The 22,728-nt window shown below is 37.8% G+C and overlaps 1 long non-coding RNA gene across 1 annotated transcript in view; it reads right to left on the bottom strand.

Moving 5' to 3' along the window:
* The window catches only part of LOC145511653 (uncharacterized), a 33,518-nt gene extending 18,634 nt beyond the window's left edge, over positions 1-14,884 (bottom strand). Inside the window, exons 1-2 of the long non-coding RNA XR_014058031.1 lie at positions 14,284-14,884; positions 11,717-11,823 (exon numbers count right to left, since the gene is read on the bottom strand). This is a non-coding gene — a long non-coding RNA (uncharacterized LOC145511653). The remainder of the gene's footprint in view (positions 1-11,716; positions 11,824-14,283) is intronic.
* Positions 14,885-22,728: the final 7,844 nt, after the last annotated feature.

Here is a 22,728-nt window from a genome sequence, read left to right as displayed (position 1 = left end):
CAACTGCCACCAAAAATGACAAATATGATATGTGAGCTCATGAATGTTACAGGGGGAAGCAGTTATGATTTATTTGAAAACCTTTACAGTAGTGCCTTTTGCCAAACAGTAACATTTTTATAAAGATGTTATGAAGCAACCTCTCTAAAGACTGTACTTTTCTGATTTTTTGGGGGGGGAGGATTGGTTTTTCTTAAAAACTTTTTAAGGCTTTGGTTTTCTAGCTTTTTTTGCCATTTAGTGGTTTGCCGTGACTGCCACTTTAAGAAATGTTTTTTCTGTTCCTGCTCCATTTTAATCTTTCACTTTGTATTAACAAAATCAAAACCAGCACAATTAGATACCTCCTGATTCTGATTTGTTTTAATACTGAGAGAATGTTTGAAATGGCTCAAGCAGTGGGGGAAATACTTCAAGCCGTGGTGGCTGCAACATTGGAGTTCTAGAGGAAAACTTCAAAAGATAGCTTGAAAGAAAGACCAAAACCATCTCAACCAATAATTCTTTACATTTGTGCTTTTATTTTATTGTAGTCTTCACAATAAAAGCAAGAGGATCGGGTAGAGAGAAAAAGATGTTTGTAAGCTCATTTCAGTCGTGCAATGTCAAATGTAATCCAAAGGACTTTCCCCTTTGATTTTCAAACAGACAATCAAGCGTTGTATCTATAAGTCAAAAAAAAACAAAAACAAAAAACAACTGACTAGAATATGCACAACAGTCAGTACCCAACTGTCTCATTTGGTTAGAATAAATGAAGAAGAAAATGGGCAAGATTCAGAAAGCAGGATTATAATGAAGCTATGTTGATCCAAATCCCCATCTCTTCTGTTTATATGTTGGACACCCTGAGTGAGATGGGAACGCTAGAAACAAAAGCAAGGAGAGATCTTCAAGTGATAGGAATTTGACCACCGAGGGAGATAACGTGAATAAATGAGCCTTTGAAGCATCAGAGTGGGCAGAATTAGCAAGAAATCGTTGCAGTTGTGCACATGTGGATTGTGGTATAGAGTTAGGAAGTAGCTAATGACTTGATTTCTCATTCCTTTTATTATTACTGTGATTATTTTTAAGTCTCCTAGCAATAACACTTCAGAGTTACCTTTGTTGTTATTCCATTTTAAGTCTGGCCGTTAAGTAGAGATTCTACTGTGTTACACCACAGTGTTTCATTTTGTTTTTTAACAGGAAATTGGGTGGCTACTATATATGAGCTTTTTCTCTCACCATTCATTTAGGTAGATTTTTAGTTCGTGGAAACACAGTTAAGTGTTTAGTTTCCTATAAAAGGCTCTTATGTTCCTTGCATGAAAAGAAAAAGAGAGTATCTCTGGACATGATGAGAAATTTCTGAATTCTGTCCTCCAGGTGATAACACAGTGAACTGATATTTTGAACATCAGAACCCTAGTCTCCTTGCCTCCACTGCATCTCAGTTTATCAGTCTGTGCCCTCTGCTCCTCACCCTCATGAACATGAGGGGTGGGGGGACAAGGGAGAGAGAGAGGAATCAAAAGAACCAAGTCTATGAGGAGACAGGTTGCCTTGGAATCACTGAATTCACCATGGCCCTGGGAACTGTGCTCTACTGATACAGGGAAAGACACTTTGACTTCCACTGTATATACTGTAGGCTTCCCTGATAGCTCAGTTGGTAAAGAGTCTGCCTGTAATGCAGGAGACCCCGGTTCGATTCCTGTGTCTGGAAGATCCCCTGGAGAAGGGATAGGCTACCCACTCCAGTATACTTGGGCTTCCCTTGTGGCTCAGCTGGTATATAGCTGGTATATACTGTAGACGGATCCAAGAATTTCCCTTTCAGAGCTTCCTCCTATTATTCTGCTGAAGTGTCAGTCAAAAGAGGTACCCAAATTTTCAACAATCTAACAGAACCAACCCCCCACTTCTTCCTGCTCCTTTCTCACCCCCAGCTCCTGCCATCTGACCAGTATCTGAACAAAGCAGCTCAAAAGTTTTGGGTGAAGGGAATGATTTTTCTGTTTCATATTATTAAATCCAGAATCTTTTTGTTTGTGTTTTATTAAAAGACTGGAGAGAGCATTTCCTTTAAAAGTTTCCAGAATGAGCTAGTTTGAACGTCAAAACCTTTCTCTATTTATCAAGAATTTAACCATGATAAAGAAAGGATCAGCTTTTAAGTCCTTGGGCTGGCATACCTCCGTGACACGCAGGAACTTCAAATAGCAGGAAAATAATCTAGTTCTACGGAAATAGAGTTTCCAAAAGAGAGGATGGGATTAAAAGCCACTGATAGCAGCTCTGGGTGAGCCCAAGAGAGAAAAACTAACAATAAAAAATAGGATAATTAAGAAGGCCAGTTGTTTCTACAGGAGAAAAGACTAGCCAGAAAACATTTTGGCTCAGAATTTCCAAAAAGTGAAATGACTGTGGCGTCTTTTCTCTCCTGCAGCTTTATGAATTTTGATATATTGTTCAAGAGATTTTCTGTCATTAATCTTAGCCTGACCATATAGTTGAGGAGGCGGGGGAGTGTCTAGAAACACAGGGAGAGTTAAATCAATCAAGCTTTTAAGTGATTCCCTAAAAAATCACATGTATTACCTTTCATACAGTGTGTTTGTAAAAACGATTATTGTCAAGGAAAGCATTTGATTTCCAACCAAGCAAAGCAAGATGTATAAGACTTAACAGCTACTAAAATTAGATAGTGCTGGAGTTTCACAGGCTTGGAAATTGAAATACTGTGAAACATCATATGGCTTTTTTTCAAAAATGTCATGTCTTTTCAGCCTAGAGTGAAATATAGTGAAAGTTTTTTAACTCAGCATTCAATTATAGTCCTATGATATGCTTTTGTTTAAATGTTGAATAATCTCATTTACAATGGCTAAAATAACAAAATCTGTAACCACTTACTGGGCTTCCTATGTGCCCAGCACTGTGCTTTAGGATTTATGTTTCAGTAAATGATTCCACTAGGCAGATGTTATTATACCCATTTTGCAGATAAGAAGCTGATATTTGTGAAGTTTGAGCCATGTGCTCAGCCTCTGTGATTCAGAATCCAAACTTGGATCCATTTCTGCTATTCTGCCAGAACTGAACTTTTTACAAAAGAGTTTCACTTACTTTGTAACAAAGAGATTCATCTCCATGAATCCTTGAGAAAACTTTGTCCTTCCTCCCCATTTGTCTTGATTTGCCTAGCCATGAAGAACTCAAACAGGAATGCCAAGAAAACAGTGTAGGTCATTTATTGGCAGCGATGGTTTTTGGTTTTCTGCTTCCTGCTACTCACCCTTCAGCTTCTCCAAAGACAGCCAGTGAGTTCTGGCATTTTCTCTTCTTTCCCAGTTGCTCTGATGCTCTGTGATTGAAACTAGCAGCTCCATGGTGACCAGGAAAAACAAACGAGCCCATACCAGCCCTGTAAGCACTTACTGAACAGATTTTAAAAAGGAGTGAACTCAGTATAGCTCCAGGATTCCATCTGGAAATGAGCACTGATAGAAATCTTAGGCGCACATCCTGCCTGCCTTTCACCCAAGGACTGCTGCACCAGGCACTGTGCAATTGCTCAGGACTGCTCTCAGAAACATGTGAGCGTTTTGACATTATGATGCCTATTTTACTCATGGAAACTCCCAGGCTTACAGACAGAGAATCAGAGGCACAAATTCCCATCTTAGGATCAGTCAACTACAGAGGAGAATTAGAAGAGCATTCTTGTTTTAAAAATAGCCCAATTAAAAAGAGTTTTTACTTTTTTTTTATGGTTTTGAGAATCTAGATTTGACTTAAGAGAATTTTGAAGTCTCACCTAGAAGAGCAAGGAAACGCGAAAGCCTGTTTAGAATATTATATTAATTTGCGTCCTTATTCAGCAGAGAAAAGCGATGCCTCAGAATAAAAACACCACTGTATCTTATTTTTATTGAATAAATAAAATCATTCCCATTAGCCAGAGGGCACATGGACATGAAACACAGAACATGCAAAGCTTAAGAACTTTCTTAAAGAGAGAGAATAACTAAATGATTTATTCTGGAAGTAGACTTAAAGGGAGTAAGATAGGACCCTTTCTATAGATACAGATAGAGGTGGTTTACTCAATTCATCAAGCTAATTGCTAGAAATATATATCTAAGAATAAACGAGGGATTTTGAAATATTAAGGCACCCACCAATCTACTGTCTTGGTACATTTTTAAGAGGTAACTTTGATTTTTTAGTGCTATTTTTACAATTTTCTGGAGATAAATTCAGATTTCGAGGTTCCAAATTTTCCTGGGTTCCAGAAAGCTTCCCAGTGGCCTGGCAAATGATGAGCAGAAGAATTAGATAATCTTATGATACCTTTGGGAATAGACTTAAAGGACTAAGTTCTAGAAGATGAGGGGGATAACTAAATATTATGCTTTTAGGGTGTTTACTGTTTAATAATGAATTGAATGAAATCAAATAACATATTAATGATTCCTTTTCTTTTACCTGGGAATAAAATACCCATGTTTACAAAATTTCCCAGGTTCAAGTAAAATTGTTTTCCTCTTCCTGCTATTAAGTTAAAAATCCTGAAACTGCAAGAGACTCATGCACTTAGTGGAGAGGTTTCCAAACCTTTTTCATTAAGTGCTGCATCCTAAAGAAATTTTAAGTTCACAGCCCTAACAGTTGAATATTTATTTAGAAATAAACAAAGGGCAAACAGAACAATAGAAAAATTAAAGGAGATGACAAACATTTTACTTATTAGTGGTGCATTGTTAATGAGAATGGATGACAACTTCCAGTAAAAGATTTGTTTTTGCCTCTGCCTTCTTATCAACTGTTATTGTTTTAATGACAGTGTGGCAGACAAGGAGATCATATAAAGAACAGGGGATGTGCCAGTGCTGTCACTTTCTTGAACTTGTGCCTTGTTAATACCAAATTAAAATCATAGTTTCTTTGCAAGAATTCTCTCAAGCCACTTTTTTTTTGTGAACTCTTCTTGAAAATAAAATAACAATTCATAAATACTTGTAATACATAGCTGGCAAACATGGGAGGTGCCATATCAACCCTTCCACACTGTGGACACTTCATTCTGTTCCAGAATCCATATGGTGATTTTTCCTATGTGGTCAATGAGTAGCAGTACACTGATTAATAAGAAGATGAATGTCTGTCTATACTTTAAGTATTATTATTGTTTTATAATATAATTCTATTTATTTCTTTTTGGCTGTGTGGGTTTTCATTGCTGTGTGGGCTTTTCTCTAGTCAGTGGGAGCAGGGGCTATTCTTCACTGCGGTGCCAGGCTTCTCTTTGAGGTGGCCTCCCTTGTTGCAGAGCACAGGCTCTAGGGCTCGGGGGCTTCAGCAGTTGTGGCACGTGTGCTCAACAGCTGTGATTCCTGGACTGAGCCCAGGCTTGACAGTTGTGGCACACGGGCTTAGTTGCTCCATGGCCTGTGTGATCCTCCTGAACCAGGGATCGAACCCAAGTCTCCTGCAGTGGCAGGCAGATTCCTTATCACTGAGCCCCTAGGGAAGCCCCATATTTAAATATTATTAAAGCTTAATTTCTTCTCTTTTTAAAGATTTTATGTGTGTGTATATGTATATTAGTGTAAGTTCATGTATTTCCATCCCACATCTCAACACATATACCCATTCTGAGTTTCAGATATCTCACTTTGGAGTTCAGTCACCAAATGTAACAACAGTAATGACATGGGTAGCAGAGTATATAAGAAGGATAACTACTCTTTAATGAGCATATACTAACTGCCAAGCCCTGAGCTAGCAATTACAGATACTCAGTTTTTACAATATCCCCAAGCAATGTATTTTTTTTCCCCATAGTTTATAGAGTAAGAGAACCTGAGGCTTAAAAACAGGAAAATTAGTCTGAGAGTAGTTGAGTATTTTAATTAAGATCATACAGTATTTAGTGGCACAGTGGGGCCAAAATATCCTGTCCTTCATGATATTGTATTCTTCTGTGCAAAGGAGAATTTAGCAGAGAATATGCTTCTTCCCTATATAGGACTCTCTTCAGTGAAGGGTCAGCTTTACACAGTGTCTGAGTTAGGAATCCTGATCCTTCAAAATCTGCCCAGATACCTGTTGCTTTTGGATTTTTTTTTAATCAGAGATTAAACGTTTCTTTTCACGATTAAAGAAAAAGTAACATCCAGACTGATTCATTTGTATCAGCATGTAAATGGGGGCCATCTGATTCCATGTTCCATTGAGAAAAGCGGGAAAGGAGGGGACCAGCAGGCTATTTAATGGGTTCAGAAGTTTGAAGAAAGTGTCAGAACCCTAAGGGCACAAAAATGGGAGATTTGGATGCCTGAATACCATCTATGTTTAATTTTCACTTTTGCCTCAAGCCAGGTCTACAAAGAAGATACATCGTAAATTTGATGTCCATTTATATTTCCATTGACTTGCCCTGTGTTATTTGTCTTTCTGTGTAACCTCTTATCACGCTGGACGAATGACTCTTCTTTTTCCTTTCTGAAAAGGCCATCAGCCTGCTGGGTCCTGTGGTTCTGTGGTTTCTCCACTGTGTTTTCATCAGACTCCTTTTGCCCTTTTTGTCCTCTTGTCATCTGTCCATGGGAGGGAAGGGTTCTTCTAATTTTAGATTGAAATTAATTTACTTTTCCCACAAACCTGATGCTTGTCTCACTTCTCTTATAAATTATTTACACTGGAAAGGCTGAATCATGAAACTGAAGTTAAAAATAATGTAATTTTCATGTGTTGATTTTAAAATGAATGCATAGGTTATATTCTACTCACTACATATTTTTTTGGTCTCAGTTTGCCTTTGCCCATGTGACTCCCTGGTCTTTGTACATGATAGGAGGGGATATGGCACTCTTCACATTCAATGACCAGTCATAGTCACTTTTTATTTTTATTTATATATTTTTTTAAATTAGTTTATTTTCTATTTTTTAACATTACAATATTGTATTTGTTTTGCCATAAATTGACATGAATCCACCATGGATGTACATGTCTTCCCCTTCCAGAACCCCTCTTTCCCCCTCCCTCCCCGTCCCATCCCTCTGGGTCATCCCGGTGCACCAGCCCCAAGCCCCCTGTATCATGCATCGAACCTGGACTGGCGATTCATTTCACATGTGATAATCTACATGCTTCAATGCCATTCTCCCATACCATCCCACCCTCGCCCTCTCCCATAGAGTCCATAACACTGTTCTATTTATCTGTGTCTCTTTTGATGTCTCACATACAGGGTTATCTTTACCAATTGACTAAATACCGTATATATGTGTAAGTATACTGTATTGGTGTTTTTCTTTCTGGCTTACTTCACTCTGTATAATAGGCTCCAGTTTCATCCACCTCATTAGAACTGATTTGAATGTATTCTTTTTAATGGCTGAGTAATATTCCATTGTGTATATGTACCACAGTTTCCTTATCCATTCATCTACTGATGGGCATCTAGGCTGCTTCCATGTCCTGGCTATTATAAACAGTCATAGTCGCTTTTTAAATTCAACAACTGGTCTTTAGATGGTCTACTATGGGCCAGTACCTAGTAGATTCTGTGGAGGTTATATAAAAGAAAGGCAAAACTCGTTGCATTCCTAAGGTTTTCTAAAGGTGATGATAGATAAGACCATCATATAACACAAAACAAAGTTAGCTGAGGGCCAAAGAAGGGGACAAAGTTCTGGGTTTTGCAGAAGGGAGCAATGACATTTGACTGGGGAGATTGGATAAAGGCAGCATGGATACGCTAGAGGTACCTGTTGGCCTGGCTACCCAGCTCTCCACAGCTCCCCCAAAATGCAAAGGGTCACCCCCTTCTACATAGTAACTCTGGCCCTTTGAGGAAGTTGATCCAAATGAGGACACCTGATCCAAGCTAGAGCCATAAGCATCCCCACTTCCAAAGTTTGTAATTTCAAACTGAACCACAGAAGCTGGGGGTTGTCTGAAAGGGAACCATGTAATCCTGAGGTTATTTAAGTACTTGGGTTCTCATTCCAGCTTTACTGAATTCAATGCCTTGCTCTGTCACTGCCTAGCAATGTTGTCTTGGGAAATCTATGTAAATGCTTTGTCTTTAGTTTTGTTATGAAGACACGAAAAGTAATGTGAGCTTTCTCATACAACTACTGTCAAATGTACATGAGGAAATTTAAAGTGTAACATGCTGCATATTCAGTAGATATGAAGCTCTTAAGATTATTATGGCTGCCATTGTTATTATTAAAGAGATAACACATGAATTGGGAAGCCCCAGGTAGCTCAATGGTAAAGAATCTGCCTGTATTGCTTAAGACGTGGGTTCGATCCCTGAGTCTGGAAGACACCCTGGAGAAGGAAATGGCAACCTACACCAGTATTCTTGCCTGGGAAATCCCATGGACAGAGGAGCCTGGTTGGCTATGGTCCATGGGGTTGCAAAGATTTGGACATGACTTAGCAACTAAACAACGACAACCTCATGAGTACCCCTGGTAGGTCCCTGAAGCAACCCTGCGGCCTCTTCTCATCAGGGACTGGTCAGTCACAGGCTCCTTTAAGGGTCTCTGAATATCCTTCTGGGAAAAGGATAAAAAAAACTTAAAAAGCAACAACATTTTTTTTTTAAGTTATTCTGGGTTGTTTTTTGTTGTTTGAAACTGAAAAAAGAAAAAAGATCTGATAAGGTAGTATAACTTGAATTTCTTCTGTCCTTTCTTATTTTCTTTCTGTCATTATTGTTATTCCTTGTGGTCATTTTCGCTACATTAAAAAAAATTTAATGCGACTTTCTCCACATTTTTGTTGTATATCCATAGGCATTAACAAAATTTGTTAACTCTGTAAATTTTGTAACACAGATGGCAAAATAAAATAAAAAAACAAAAGAAAACAAACAGATGGCTGCAGATGACCTAAATCTGTAATGGAAATTTATATGTATATAAAAATGACCACATTCTATATATCATTCAAATTTAGAAGTTTCCTTATGCTACACTTCCAAAGATGCCTTACATTATTCAAAAAGGAGAATATATACAATGTTTAGAATGATCCAGACATGACTGCCTTTGAAAAGAGGTGAGGAGATAAAACTATATGATGAAAAATATCAGATAAAAAGTAGTTGGTTTATATGCACAGGCAAATATATGAACGCATGCAAAAGTCATCAAATTAAATCAACTTCATGGCCATAACTGAGCTGTTGTTTTGAAATCAGTGGTTATTATGTTCCCACAGAATTTTTGCCCTAGAAAACCCACCCTCAAGAGTTAACAATAGTTACATAGAATCCTGTACCTAAAAACCATACTCTGGTTGGATTTATATGAAATAACTGAATCAATCACATTTTGTAATTTTAATACATATTATCTAATCTTTTATAAAGGAATTAACTCCTTACATTATGAAGTAATCCAGTTCTAGCTTTATCATACTCTGGCCTATGATTTTATTTTTTCCATGTTTGTTTATTTCTCTGGACCTGGCTTCAGTCTTTATCAAAGAATAAAAATAACAACAAGAACAAACTAAGAAACTAAACCATGGGATTTACATTTATCAATGAGTGAGTGATTTAGCTCTCAGTATCCCAGCAAATCTGGAAAACTCAGCAGTGGCCACAGGACTGGAAAAGGTCAGTTTTCGTTCCAATCCCAAAGAAAGGCAATGCCAAAGAATGCTCAAACTACTGTACAATTGCACTCATCTCACACGCTAGTAAAGTAATGCTCAAAATTCTCCCAGCCAGGTTTCAACAGTATGTGAACCGTGAATTTCCAGATGTTCAAGCTGGTTTTAGAAAAGGCAGAGGAACCAGAGATCAAATTGCCAACATCCGCTGGATCATCGAAAAAGCAAGAGAATTTCAGAAAAACATCTACTTCTGCTTTATAGACTATGCCAAAGCCTTTGACTGTGTGGATCACCACAAACTGTGAAAAATTCTGAAAGAGAGGGGACTACCAGACTGCTTGACCTACCTCTTGAGAAATCTGTATTCAGATCAGGAAGCAACAGTTAGAACTGGACATGGAACAACAGACTGGTTCCAATTGGGAAAGGAGTGCATCAAGACTGTATATCGTCACCCTGCTTATTTAACTTATATGCAGAGTGTATCATGAGAAACGCTAGGCTGAATGAAGCACAAGCTGGAATCAAGATTGCCGGGAGAAATATCAATAACCTCAGATACACAGATGACACCACCCTTATGGCAGAAAGTGAAGAAGAACTAAAGAGCCTCTTGATGAAAGTGAAAGAGGAGAGTGAAAAAGTTGGGTTAAACTCAACATTCAGAAAACTAAGATCGTGGCATCTGGTCCCATCACTTCATGGCAAATAGATGGGGAAACAGTGGTAGACTTTATTTTGGGGGCCTCCAAAATCCCTGCAGATGTTGACTGCAGCCATGAAATTAAAAGATGCTTGCTCCTTGGAAGAAAAGTTATGACCAACCTAGACAGCATAGTAAAAAGCAGAGACATTACTTTGCCAATGAAGTCTGTCTAGTGAAGGCTATGGTTTTTCCAGTAGTCATGTATGGATGTGAGAGTTGGACTATAAAGAAAGCTGAGCACTGAAGAATTGATGCTTTTGAACTCTGGTGTGGAAAAGACTCTTGAGAGTCCTTTGGACTGCAAGGTGTTCCAACAAGTCCATCCTAAAGGAAATCAGTCCTGAATATTCATTTGAAGTTCTGATGCGGAAGCTGAAACTCGAACACTTTGGCCACCTGATGTGAAGAACTGACTCATTTAAAAACACCCTGATGCTGAGAAAGATTGAGGCCAGGAGGAGAAGGGGACGACAGAGAATGAGATGGTTGGATGGTATCACCGACTCAATGGACATAAGTGAGTAAACTCTGGGAGTTGGTGATGGACAGGGAGGCCTGATGTGCTGCAGTCCATGGGATCTCAAAGAGTCGGACACGACTGAGCGACTGAACTGAACTGAACTGAACTGAACTGAGTGAGTGAGTGATAATCCCTCAGTTGTGTCTGATTCTTTGCGACGCCATGGACTGTAGCCTGCCAGGCTCCTCTATCCATGGGATTCTCCAGGCAAGAATAACTGGAGTGGGTTGCCATTTGCTTCTGCAGGGGATCTTCCTAACCCAGGGATTGAATATAGGTCCCCTGCATTGCAGGCAGATTCTTTACCATCTGAGCCACCAGGGAAGCTTACTGTTATGAGACATTTCTAAGTATAAAGACAGGTCAACTTAAAAAGTATCAGCAGCTACATGCTTGACTTTATCTTATAATCTGTAGACAATACATTAGAATATGTAATGAATCCCTACAACTTCTCCAAAGAAATATCTGAGACAGAAGTAGAGAAAAAGTTATAAATGACAGTCATCAATCAAATGAAATAATTTAGATGAAGCTTATCTTTCTTGAAGAGATGGGGACTGGGCAAGTGATCTGTTTATCAATAGATAACTCTTATTGGGTAAATACTCCAGAAGAGGTATTGTATTTTGAGAATTCTGGCTATTTGAAAAACAACAAAAGAACAAAAACCAAAATTAACAACTATAGTTGTGTTAGGACTTTTTCTGTGGCAAAGGAAAGGGACCCAACTGAGGGTAGTATTTAAAACAAAAGTGAGATTTGTTGGTATTGGTGATTATAAAGCCCATACGGTGGCTGCCTTGACCTCCAGTGGGATTCAGGTGGTGCTCATGGCCCCCAGGGCTACCTTATACCTCTGCTCTGCCTTCTCATCTCAGGGGTTACCCTGACTCCAGGCACTGATTTCAGCTCCTTGGGTTCCTGGTGTGCAGGCCACAGTGAGATGTCGTCTGACCAAGGCCTGGGCAGGGAGAAAGGAAAGGGGGTGAGATGAGGTGACAGAGATAAATGGCTGATACTTTAACCTTCTGTTTTTCTTTTTTTTTTTTTTGATTCTATAAATATGCGGATATCATGCCATAAAAATAGCTGTTATTTGTCAAAAGCTTAGTCAGCCCAGCATGAGGCTAGGTCTGTGCGGTGCACGTAGAAGTTCATGAAGATGAAAAGGGGATCTGAGCCATCAAGGAGTTCAGGTGAAGAAGCGAGAGTCTCTTTCCTTCCTCTGTACCTGGAGCATTGGCTTTAGAGAGGCCAGTGAAGATTAGCCAGGTTTCACCTTGTGGCCGAGTTTCCACCTCACTGTCTCCACATCTCCTCCTCTTTTCTCTAGACTTCTCCCCAGGAAACTCTCACCATAGCCTTCCTAAAGTAGCCACAAGGTTCTATAGAAATACTGGATTTAGGAATACAGTATTGCTATAGAAATACTGGATACGGAAACTGTTAAGTAGGTATTGAGAATAATAATAATAATTTATTAACAACTTAAATTCCCAGCCAGATTATGAAGTTTTGTGATGGCAATCTACTTACATTAGATTGCACAACTTTTTATTACTCTACAATTTTCAGATTTTCATGTTTACATTCAAATAAGTAAGAATGTATATTTTAAAACTACAAGTCTCTTTTATATTGTGACATGCAACTTGTTGCATTCAAACTTCAAGATATGTTTAAATCTAAAAGAAAATACACCATCCGTAATGCATTTTAAATAGAACATTAAAACAGTTTCAACAAAGTAGCCTGTTTTTGATAGAAAATAAAAATATTTTTACTCTGTAAGGATGTGGTTAGCCTGGAATATACAAATATCCCATCTTAGACAACAACTTAGTCATAAAGAAAATTTAGAAAGAGATTTTTTATTCCATGAGAAAAAAATCCAGATTTAAATTACTTCAACCCAAGGAAATGTCTTCAGGTTAGCCAAACTCAAAGCATTTACTTCACAAGATGGTTAATTTTCTAAAGGAAACCTCTTCTCTTTGTATGGAATTTCTTTTGCATACACATTCAGGGCTTCAAAGGAACAATTCTGACTATGAATTGATCAGAAGCATTTTCTCTGTCTGAAAATATTTTTAAGCTGGAGAAAAATTTAAACCTTTCTCCCCTTTAAAGAATTTGGAACTGCATTAAAATTTTAAATTCTTGACTCAGGACTGTCAGCCTTTTTTGATAAAGCTGTCAAGTGTTTCTTACGTTAAAAGGACAATGAGATTTATGAGAAAGATGAAAGCCAGACCATGGGCAACCTTGCTATGCAAAAATCTAAATATTCAGCACCAATGCATGGTTGGAATCTATCTAGCTGGTACACTGTCCTTTTTATTAGGACCATTCCTTTCAGCTTCCTGTGATTAGCTGCACAATTACATGGAGAGAAGCTTTGGTTGGCTGGCATTTCTGCAAGGAAGTGTCAGCTCACTGAGGTACCAATATATTATACAGTCAGAGAGACTGCAGGAACCTAGTTGAAACATAAATCATGTTACAACCCGATGGTGATTTTTAAAACTATTATGTTAGAAGATACAGATAATCATCATTTCCTAAATTCATTTCCTGGTTGTAAATTTCATGTGCTAGATTGTTGAAATAATGCTATTTATAACTTATTCTGACCTCAATCTGCACCCCTCCTTCCTTACCAAGTCCCCAATCACCCAACAAACTGATCACAAGGAGGGCTTGGATTTACTATAAATATTGTAAATGTTAGAGAATGAAATGGCAACCCACTCCAGTATTCTTGCCTGGAGAATTCCATAGACAGAGGAGCCTGACGGACTACAGTCCATGGGGTTGCAAAGAGTCAGGTACAACTGAGTGACTAACACTTTCACTTTTATTCATAGTAAATAAAATAAATACTGATCATAGTCAAATTCTTGAACTGCTAGTTACTTATCCTGTTATTGCGATGTGTAATACTGAGAGTATACTAACCATGTGTCAGGTTAACGTTGTTGTTGGTTGTATTTAAATACAAGATAAAAACTGCTCATGCATGCTCTGGCTTAGTCATTCCTCATTTGAGTGGTTTTGGTAATGGGTAGCCACATTCATAAATTAGAAATGACCAATATAATCTCAAATATCAATTGGCTTCACTTTCCCAGTTTCATGAGTGTTAGAATGTTAAGTTCCTGCAGAATAAGACGTTTTTGTCTGTTTTCCTACCAGTCCTCAAAACTGACACATAGGAAGGTGCTCAGTAAATACAATTTGAATGAATAAATGAACTACATAAAAGAATTATTTTGTTTTAGCAAGATCTGTATGTAAAAGAATTTTGAGAAGATGCTAGGAAAGTGTTGTTTTCTAAAAGTTGTTTACCAAATATGCTAGATTGTAGTTACAGCATAGATTTCTTTTTGTTTACCAGACTGATTGATTAATAGTGACTTACTTAGATGCTCTGCTGAGAAGAATCTTGTGGCTCATCCAAGCTCAGTGGAAAAAGAGTCCTGTAATCAACTGATGGGGCTCCCCTCTTGGCTCAGCCAGTGAGGAGTCTGCCTGCCAATGCAGGAGATGTGAGAGACACAGGTTTGATACCTGGGTCAGGAAGATCTCCTGGAGGAGGGCATGGCAACTTCTTGCTGGAGAATTCCATGGACAGAGGAGCCTGGCAGCCTACAGTCTGTGGGGTCACAAAGAATTAGACACAACTGAACGACTAACACTATAACTTTCAATCAATTGATGATATCTGTGGGGCAGTGGTGGCCCACATAATAAATATTTGCTGTTCCTGGGAGAGTTTCCTACCTTGCTGGATATATACTAACCGGACTTTTCCATTTCGAGGATAGTTTCTCATCTGATTGAATGAATCCTATCCTTTACAGATGTAAGTTGATATGGAAGGTTTTTACAGGAATTGTTTTAATTTCCTTTTCCCTGTATGACTCTGTCATATTGACATAGTACCAGTACAAAAATGTCTTTCAAAGAATTCCTGTCTCCTATAGAAACCTGCGTTCTACCAGAGGGTACAAGAGAGTATAAGATTCTTTTCTGTGCTACAAGTTCTATGAGAATACTAATTTAACACTCTTTTCACCTATGACACAGTCCCAAGGCTCCAACCTCATTTCAGCATAATTCCAAGATTCCAGGATAGTTGTCCAAGTCTGTTGAAACTTGCTATCTTACAGTACATTTTCTTTATTTTTATTTTTGCCAGAATGAACAAAACTGATTTTTATCATCTGTCAAATGGAGCAAGATTTTGTAGTGTGTGTGTGGGGGGGCGGTGAGATTTTCCATAGCCTTAATTTTTGTAACAAAAATCCAGTGATTAGGCCATGGGTTGTGTGTTGTGAGGAAGGTTTAAGTCTCTAGTGTCATATAGCACACTCTTATCTAAGCAGATTGGAGGAAGGGCTAAGGTTAACACCAAGGTTGGCAATTTTGCTTCATTAAGTTGGCGCCAATAAGCTATTGGCAACATAGGAAAAGTGGTCTGAAAATCCAAATTCTTTAGAAGCGTGGCCTCCTTTTTAGGTGATATTGAGTGATTCTAAGCGACTTTCTTGGCGTTTCCAGGCATATTGAAGAGTATACTCTTGTTCAGTTCTCAGGTCACATGTGTGAGCGTGCGAGGCAGAAACAGCCCATGTATTCCACTGCAGATGTGTTTTGCCAGCTCTGCTAAGTGATTCAGACTATTTATTCAGTCACAGAGTTGAATCTTCTCTGTTAGAAAACTACCACTAAAGCAGAATATGACAGATCACAGGGGTGGTTTATAACCATCTTAGCCTGTAAATTCAAACCGAGATTTTTTTTTTTTATCAGAATTAGATCAGTCCTGCCAGCTCAACTTTCCCTTAGCGAATGTTATTTCTATGACGCTCTCAGTGTTTTTATTTCCACTGAAATTGACTCAGACTACATAAAGCTACAGAACATCTGCACACTTTTGATATGAAGAGGATTTTTCCTATCTTTCTTAGGACCTGTATTCCATTTGTGTTTTAATTAGACTGTGTATAAATATGGCTGAAGTCTCCAAAATGCTCTCCTTTCCTTCACAAAAATGGCCTGCGGGATATTGAAGAGATTCAGCCAGGGAAAAGATTAACCTGGAAACAAAGGCAGCCTGACCCACTGTTGTTTCACTGGCATGTGTTTGCAGTAATACAATGTTTTATCTTACAAAAATGGGCCCCCAGTTCCCACCAATCAGATATTTTGATATGTGAAATTCATGCTTTTTATTGTCCTAGTCAGGGAGCCCTTTTTGGGGCTTGTGGTATGCAAGTAAATAGCCTTAATTGGTCGACCTGAATTCAGATGTTTGATTGGCATTGGAAGGTGGATCTTTATTCTGCTTTGCTCTCACAGGTAAAAGCAGCACCCAGGTAACTTTCCCAGTTGCTGCTAACATGTTGCTCGGCTTTGGCATCAGCTGAGATGCTTGTTGGAAATGCAAATACTTGATCCTTACCGCACCCCAGTCCTACCTGATAAATACTTAACTGCTGCTTTCAGTGCAAACCGCTGCCTTGACCCTCACTTGTAGAAATTGCAGAGAGAATGACCTGCATGTTCCTTTACTTGGTATAAATTAATATTTGATCTTGTTTCATACTTGACATTGACATTCAGGCTTCGCATTCAGATGCAGCTAAACAAATTGTTAAAATAGCAAAATATATCCAATCAGGTTTCTAAATAACCACTTCCTGGAGTCCTGAGTAGCCTGTTTCCACTCCAGCCTCTCCCGTGGAACCCTTCCCTCCAGTTCACATTCCACCAACTAAAGGGTTCATGTCAGGAACAGCAGTTCCCTCTCAACTCTTTGCTTTTCTCACTGTGCCCTCTTGGGAGATTTTATTCTCATTTCTATAACAATCAAATCTTTGGTGGCTAATCATCAATTTCCATCTTCTAGTCATGTCTTTTCTGAGCTTAGAGCTCAGCTCCAAATATCTGTCTGCCTGGTGGGCGTTTCATTGGCACGTCCATAGCTAACAAAACCACAACTGTGTCAAAAAACAAATCCATCATCTTTCTGCCTAAATTCAGCTCTTTCTGTCCTGATCCCTGATTCTCATGCACTCTGTCACCATTTGCCCCATCAACTAAGAGTGAGACTGAGTCATTCTTGACTCCTTACTTTCTCTGTCCAGTTAGTCATCTAATTAGTTGAATTTTACTCTAAAATTTATCTTACATCCATCATTTCCTTTCCATTCCCACTGCCACCACTTTGCTGCAGACTCATTGCCTCACTTCTAGATAAACAATAATTTCCTTACTTACCGCAATCTTTTCCTTCATGCCACCTCCAGATGAATCCTCTGTAAATATCATTTTGACAGGTCAGATTTCTATTCAAATCACTTCAGTGGGTCACTTCCTAAAAAGAAAAAGCCAGTTGTCTCCAACCTAGCCTTTTGTGGCAGCTGTTTTATTAGATATTATGGAGTTTAACTACAATCCTGATTCTCTATATAAGAAATTTAACTACAGCGAAGTGCTGAGTGGTGTAGCCATGAGAGTAGTCTAGTTTTTCTGACTCCTTCCACTACACCATGTTTCTGCCAAGCCCCCATGGAAACTGCAGACCTCGCCCTGTCACCCAATCCCCTCTGGTTTCTGCTCCTTGCTATGTTTCTCTTATGCAGGCTGCCTTGACCTTTCTCTTCCCTCCCCCTGACCCCCCCACCCCCTGCATTGCTTTTCTGAAGCCTATTCTGACGCAATTCTGCCTTAGTCGTTCTCTCATTGCATCAGGGACCTCATGTCACTTAGTTGCCTGGTCAAAATTGGATTTGTGTCTTTTGTGTATCACCTGAAACCGCAATACTTCCTCTTAGCTGACAACGTTGCTTCCTAATTCATTGAAAAGCACTGAAGCAATCATAAGAGGATTTCTATGTTACAGTGGTTCTCAATCTGCAATGCACCCTAGAATCTCCTGCATACTAAAAACACAAAGACAAACACATGGGAACAATACCTAGTCCACAACCCAAATTAATTAAAAAAGAAACTCAGGGCATTCCTCGAGGAAACTTAAGCATTAATATTTTACAATACTATACAGTTGTTTCCAATGTACAAAGATGAGAACCACTGTTCTACAAATTCCTACCACCATATTTGTCCACCTGTCTGTATCTATTGTCATACACTCTGCCTTCTCTTTTGATGAACTCTTAGCTTGTGGTTAATGTCATCTCTTCTCTGTGTATACAAGATTCATCTTCTATCATCTGCTCATGGGTACCACCTCAGTATCTATCCACCCTCCTTCATTCTTATCAACATACAAATATGCTATGGTTTCTCCTATTTGGAAAAATGATAAATGAAGTAAACTTCTCTTGACACCCACATCCCTCAATTCTCATCCTTTTTCTCTGCTCTCCTTTATCACAGAATTTCTCCACTGTCTTATATAAATTATTATTATTTTTTCATTGTCTGCATCAATTTCCATGTTGGTGAATCCTATGGCAGTTTTCAATCTTACCTTACTTGACTTGGCATCAGGATTTAACTCAGTTGGTCACACCTATCATACTTTTTTTTGCTCTGGTACACTTGCTACCCTTGAGTCACAAAGCCGTCACCCGTTCCCAGATTCCCTCTTACCTTACTGGCTGTTTATTTTCAGTCCCTTTGTTGTTCCTCATCTCCCCATCTCTAGATGGTGGAGTTTGCCTGGATCCTGTCTTGGATTTTTGCTTCTCTTAACCTACACTCACTCCCTTGGTGATTGTATTCAGTTTTTTTTTTTTTTCCTTAAACTTTTTTGAAGTTTAGTTAAAATATAACAAACTACAGGTATTTAAACTGTACAATTTGGTCAGTTTTGACATATGTGTACCCATGAATGGCACCCCACTCCAGTACTCTTGCCTGGAAAATCCCATGGACGGAGGAGCCTGGTGGGCTGCAGTCCATGGGGTCGCTAACAGTCGGACACCACTGAGCAACTTCACTTTCACTTTTCACTTGCATGAATTGGAGAAGGAAATGGCAACCCACTCCAGTGTTTTGGCCTGGAGAATCCCAGGGACGGGGGAGCTTGGTGGGCTACCGTCTATGGGGTCGCACAGAGTCGGACACAACTGAAGCGACTTAGCAGCAGCAGTAGCAGCAGTACCCATGAAATAGTTGCTGCCACAATGTAAGGAAACAAACATTTCCATTCCTCCTCAAAAATTTCCTATTTCTCTTGTAATCTGTGCATTCTCCCACTCCAATTCACAGGCAAGCATTGATGTAATTTCTGTCACTAGAGATTAGTTTACATTTTCTAGAGTTTTATATACAAAGGGAAATAAACAATAAGTCCTTTTTGGGGGGCCTGGCTTCTTTCATTCAGTGTTATAATTTTGAGATTCACTGATGTTGTTTTATGTATCAAAGCTTGTTGCCATTTATTGCTGAATAATAATTTATACCTGTACTATTGCATGAGTATGCCACAATTTATCCACTTAACAGTTGTTGGACCTTTGAGTTGTTTCTAGTTTAGGGCTATTACAAATAAAATGGCTGCAAACATTTGTGTACAAGTTTTTGTCTGAGCATAAGTTTTTATTTCTCTCAGATAAATTCCTAGAAGTGGAATGATTGAGTTATATGTTAGATATATGCCTAACTTTTTAAGAAACTGACCAAATATTTTCTAAAGTGATAGAACCATCAATTATTCCTTTCAGCAGTGTAAGAATTCCAGTGTCCTTGCCAAGACCTTGTATTAAGGCAGACTGTGCCCCGAGATCTCAGTCTGGCTTGCCATTTGTTTTTGTAAGTAATGGAGTTATGCCCACTCATTTTCTTATCATCTATGGTTGCTTTCATGCTATGACTGAAGAGTTGAACAGTTTTGACAAAGGCCATATGGCCAATGAAGACGTATCTGGAATCTTCATGTTAAAAAAATAAAAGAGTTTACAGATGCTTGCTTTACATGATCATTTAAAAAAAAATGTAGCTAGTCTAATAGGTTGTGATGATCTCTAATTGTGATTTTAATTTGGATTTCCCTGATGACTAATGGGATTGGACCTCTTTTCATTTGCTTATTTACCATTTACTTATGTGAATCTCTGTTTAAATCTTTTACCATTTGCATTTTTTGTTTGCTACTTTGTTTGGTTTCACTTACTTCGTATTGGAGTATAAGTCTCTGTGTACCTGTGAAACAAATCTTTTTTCTGATATAAGTGATATCAAAAATTTCCCCCTATTTCATGGCTTATATTTTAATTTCCTTAATGACATTTTTCAAAGGATAAAGCTTTTCATTTTAAGGAAGTCCAATTTATCAATTTTCCTTTTTATGATTACTATTTTTCATTTCTATCTAAAAAATTTCTTACTATGCTAAGATTACAAAGATTATATCCTATGTTTTCTCTTATTTGTTTTATCTTCTCAGACTTTGCTTTAGGCCTCATGTCCATTTGGGGTAAATTTTTGTATATGATGTGAGATAAGGGTCAGTGATTTCTTTTTTTCCCCATGTGGTTAGCCAGGTGATCCAGCAAGATTTGTAGAAAAGTCTTTTTTCCCCCCCAACTGAGTTGCAACTCTAACAAAACTCAACAGATGTAAGTGTAAGTGTTTTTCTTGATTTTATTTCATTCTATTATATTTATGCCTATCTCTTGGCCATTACAAAACTGTCCTGATTTTGATAGCTTCAAGATAAGCCTTGAAATCAGGTAGGGTTCTTTTTACCTAAACTTTCTTTTCTCAGAGGGCGTTGAATTTTCATATATATTCTAGATTATTTTGTCATTGTTTTACCCCCGCAAAAAACATGCTATGCTTCTGATTGTTATATTAGAACATATTTTTTATTTGTATTATGTTAATGCAAATTTTGAGAGAATTGCCACCTTAACTGTTGTGAATCTTCCAGTTTATGAACATGGTATATATTTCCATTTATTTAAGCCATCATTAATTTCAATTTTTTGCAGCAATTTTTTTTCAAAGTAGAGATCATAGGTGTCTTTTATTAGACTTATTCCTTAGTATACAGCATAAGGGTATTTTTTGGCATAACTATAAATTATATTATTTTTATAATTATACTTTCTAAGTGTCCATTGCTAATATATAAAAATATAATTTATTTTTCCATGTAATCTTGTATATTGTGAACTTTCTATTTTCACTTACCAGTCTAGTTTTTGTTTTGAAGATTCTTTGGATTTTCTATTTTAAAAATTACATTACCTGCAGATAAAATTTTACTGCTTAATTTCTGATCTTTATGATTTGAATTTTCTTTTCTTATTTTCTTGTAATGTTTAGGACTGCAAGTACAGTGTTGAACAGAGTAGTAAAGTGAGCATACATGCTTCATTCTTGATATTAGGAGGAAAATATTCAATTTTTTACCATTAGCTATAATTTTTTTCTAACTTCCCTTTAACTAGTTTGAAAATATTTCCTAATAGTCCTCATTTATTTCTTGACCTTTGATTTTTAACAGTTTGATTAGGATATATCCCAGCATAGTTTTCTTGGCGTTTCTATTGTTTGAGATTTGCTGAACTTTACAAATCTGTAAATTTTATGTGTTTCACTAGACTTGGGGAATTTTCCACCATTATTTTTCAAATAATTTTTCTTCCTTCATATCTTTCTCCTTTCTCTATGGCATTTTATCACACATCTTTGATAAATATTGTCACACAGGTCCCTTAGGCTCTGTTTATTTTTGTTAATTTCCATACATTTGCTTCTCCAGCTTTTGAGGTCTTTTCAGAGTCTGTCTGCTTTTGTGCACTTTTCATTGTCCTCAAATGATTGTTTGTAGCATTTTTTAACAGTTTTTAGTTGTTATCAGAAGAAAGATTGAATTGTAGATTTTTCCTGACATAGCAGAATGAGACCCCCATTATCCAGTTGTATGATTTTAAATCCTGTATGTGATGACTTACAAATAAATATATCCAGTTCAGACCTCTCCCCTCCCCTCCAGATATTTGTATCCAACCGTCTACCTGCCATCTCTAACTTTAATGTTTAATAAACATTTTAAAACAAGTTTGTCTAAGACTGAGCCCCTAACCTAGATAAATTACTAAAATCTGCTTCTTCATCTTCTCAGTTTCTTTGGAGTCATCCTTAACTCTTTTCTTTCACATGCCACGTCTGACCATCAGCAAATTCTCTTGTCTCTGTTTTCAAAATTTTTGAGTGTTTCTGTCACCCTCCTCACGTTACCACCCTTGCTCATGCCATTAGCATATCTCACCAGCATTGTTATTTCCACTGTAGTTGGACTAATCTGCTGTTTACAGATGTTTGTTGCATTAATGGGCTACCAGCCCTAGATACCTGAAAACTTTGCACAACATTTAATTGCTAGGACTTGCCTTACAATGCTGACAATGATGTAAATGATGGAAAAGGTGAATATCACTTCGAGCTAATTGGATCTGTGATTATAAATCTGGAAGCTAAAACCCACAAATCTTATTAAATGGTGGGACTCTTTCCTAGGGCTTAGCCTAAGTGATTCTCCTGAATTTAAAAATCATTTAATAAAGTGTATTCATATAAATCATGCACTGTATTTGCTTTACTGGGAATTGAGTCACACCCATAAACTGGGAGTGTGAGCTATCCTTAAATGTTTAAGATGATATAATCAGAGTCTCATCAAATCTCCTTCAACTTTGTATGGTTTTTGAGACGGCTTGAGCTATTTGATTGACTATTGGATTTATTAGTGACTCTTCATAAGACTATCTACCAGTAATATCAATCAGAAGTTACAAGAATCACTCAAGGAATTTTCTGAATTTACACGCACCCCTTTTCTTACTCTCCCCCTCTCTATTCTTACCAGCGTTCTGGCATGTTC

The sequence above is a fragment of the Giraffa tippelskirchi genome, chromosome 6, assembly GCF_054371585.1.
Source record: "Giraffa tippelskirchi isolate mGirTip1 chromosome 6, T2T-mGirTip1v1.2.pri, whole genome shotgun sequence".
Taxonomy (NCBI): Eukaryota; Metazoa; Chordata; class Mammalia; order Artiodactyla; family Giraffidae; genus Giraffa; species Giraffa tippelskirchi.
This window is presented reverse-complemented; position numbering and strand designations above follow the sequence as displayed.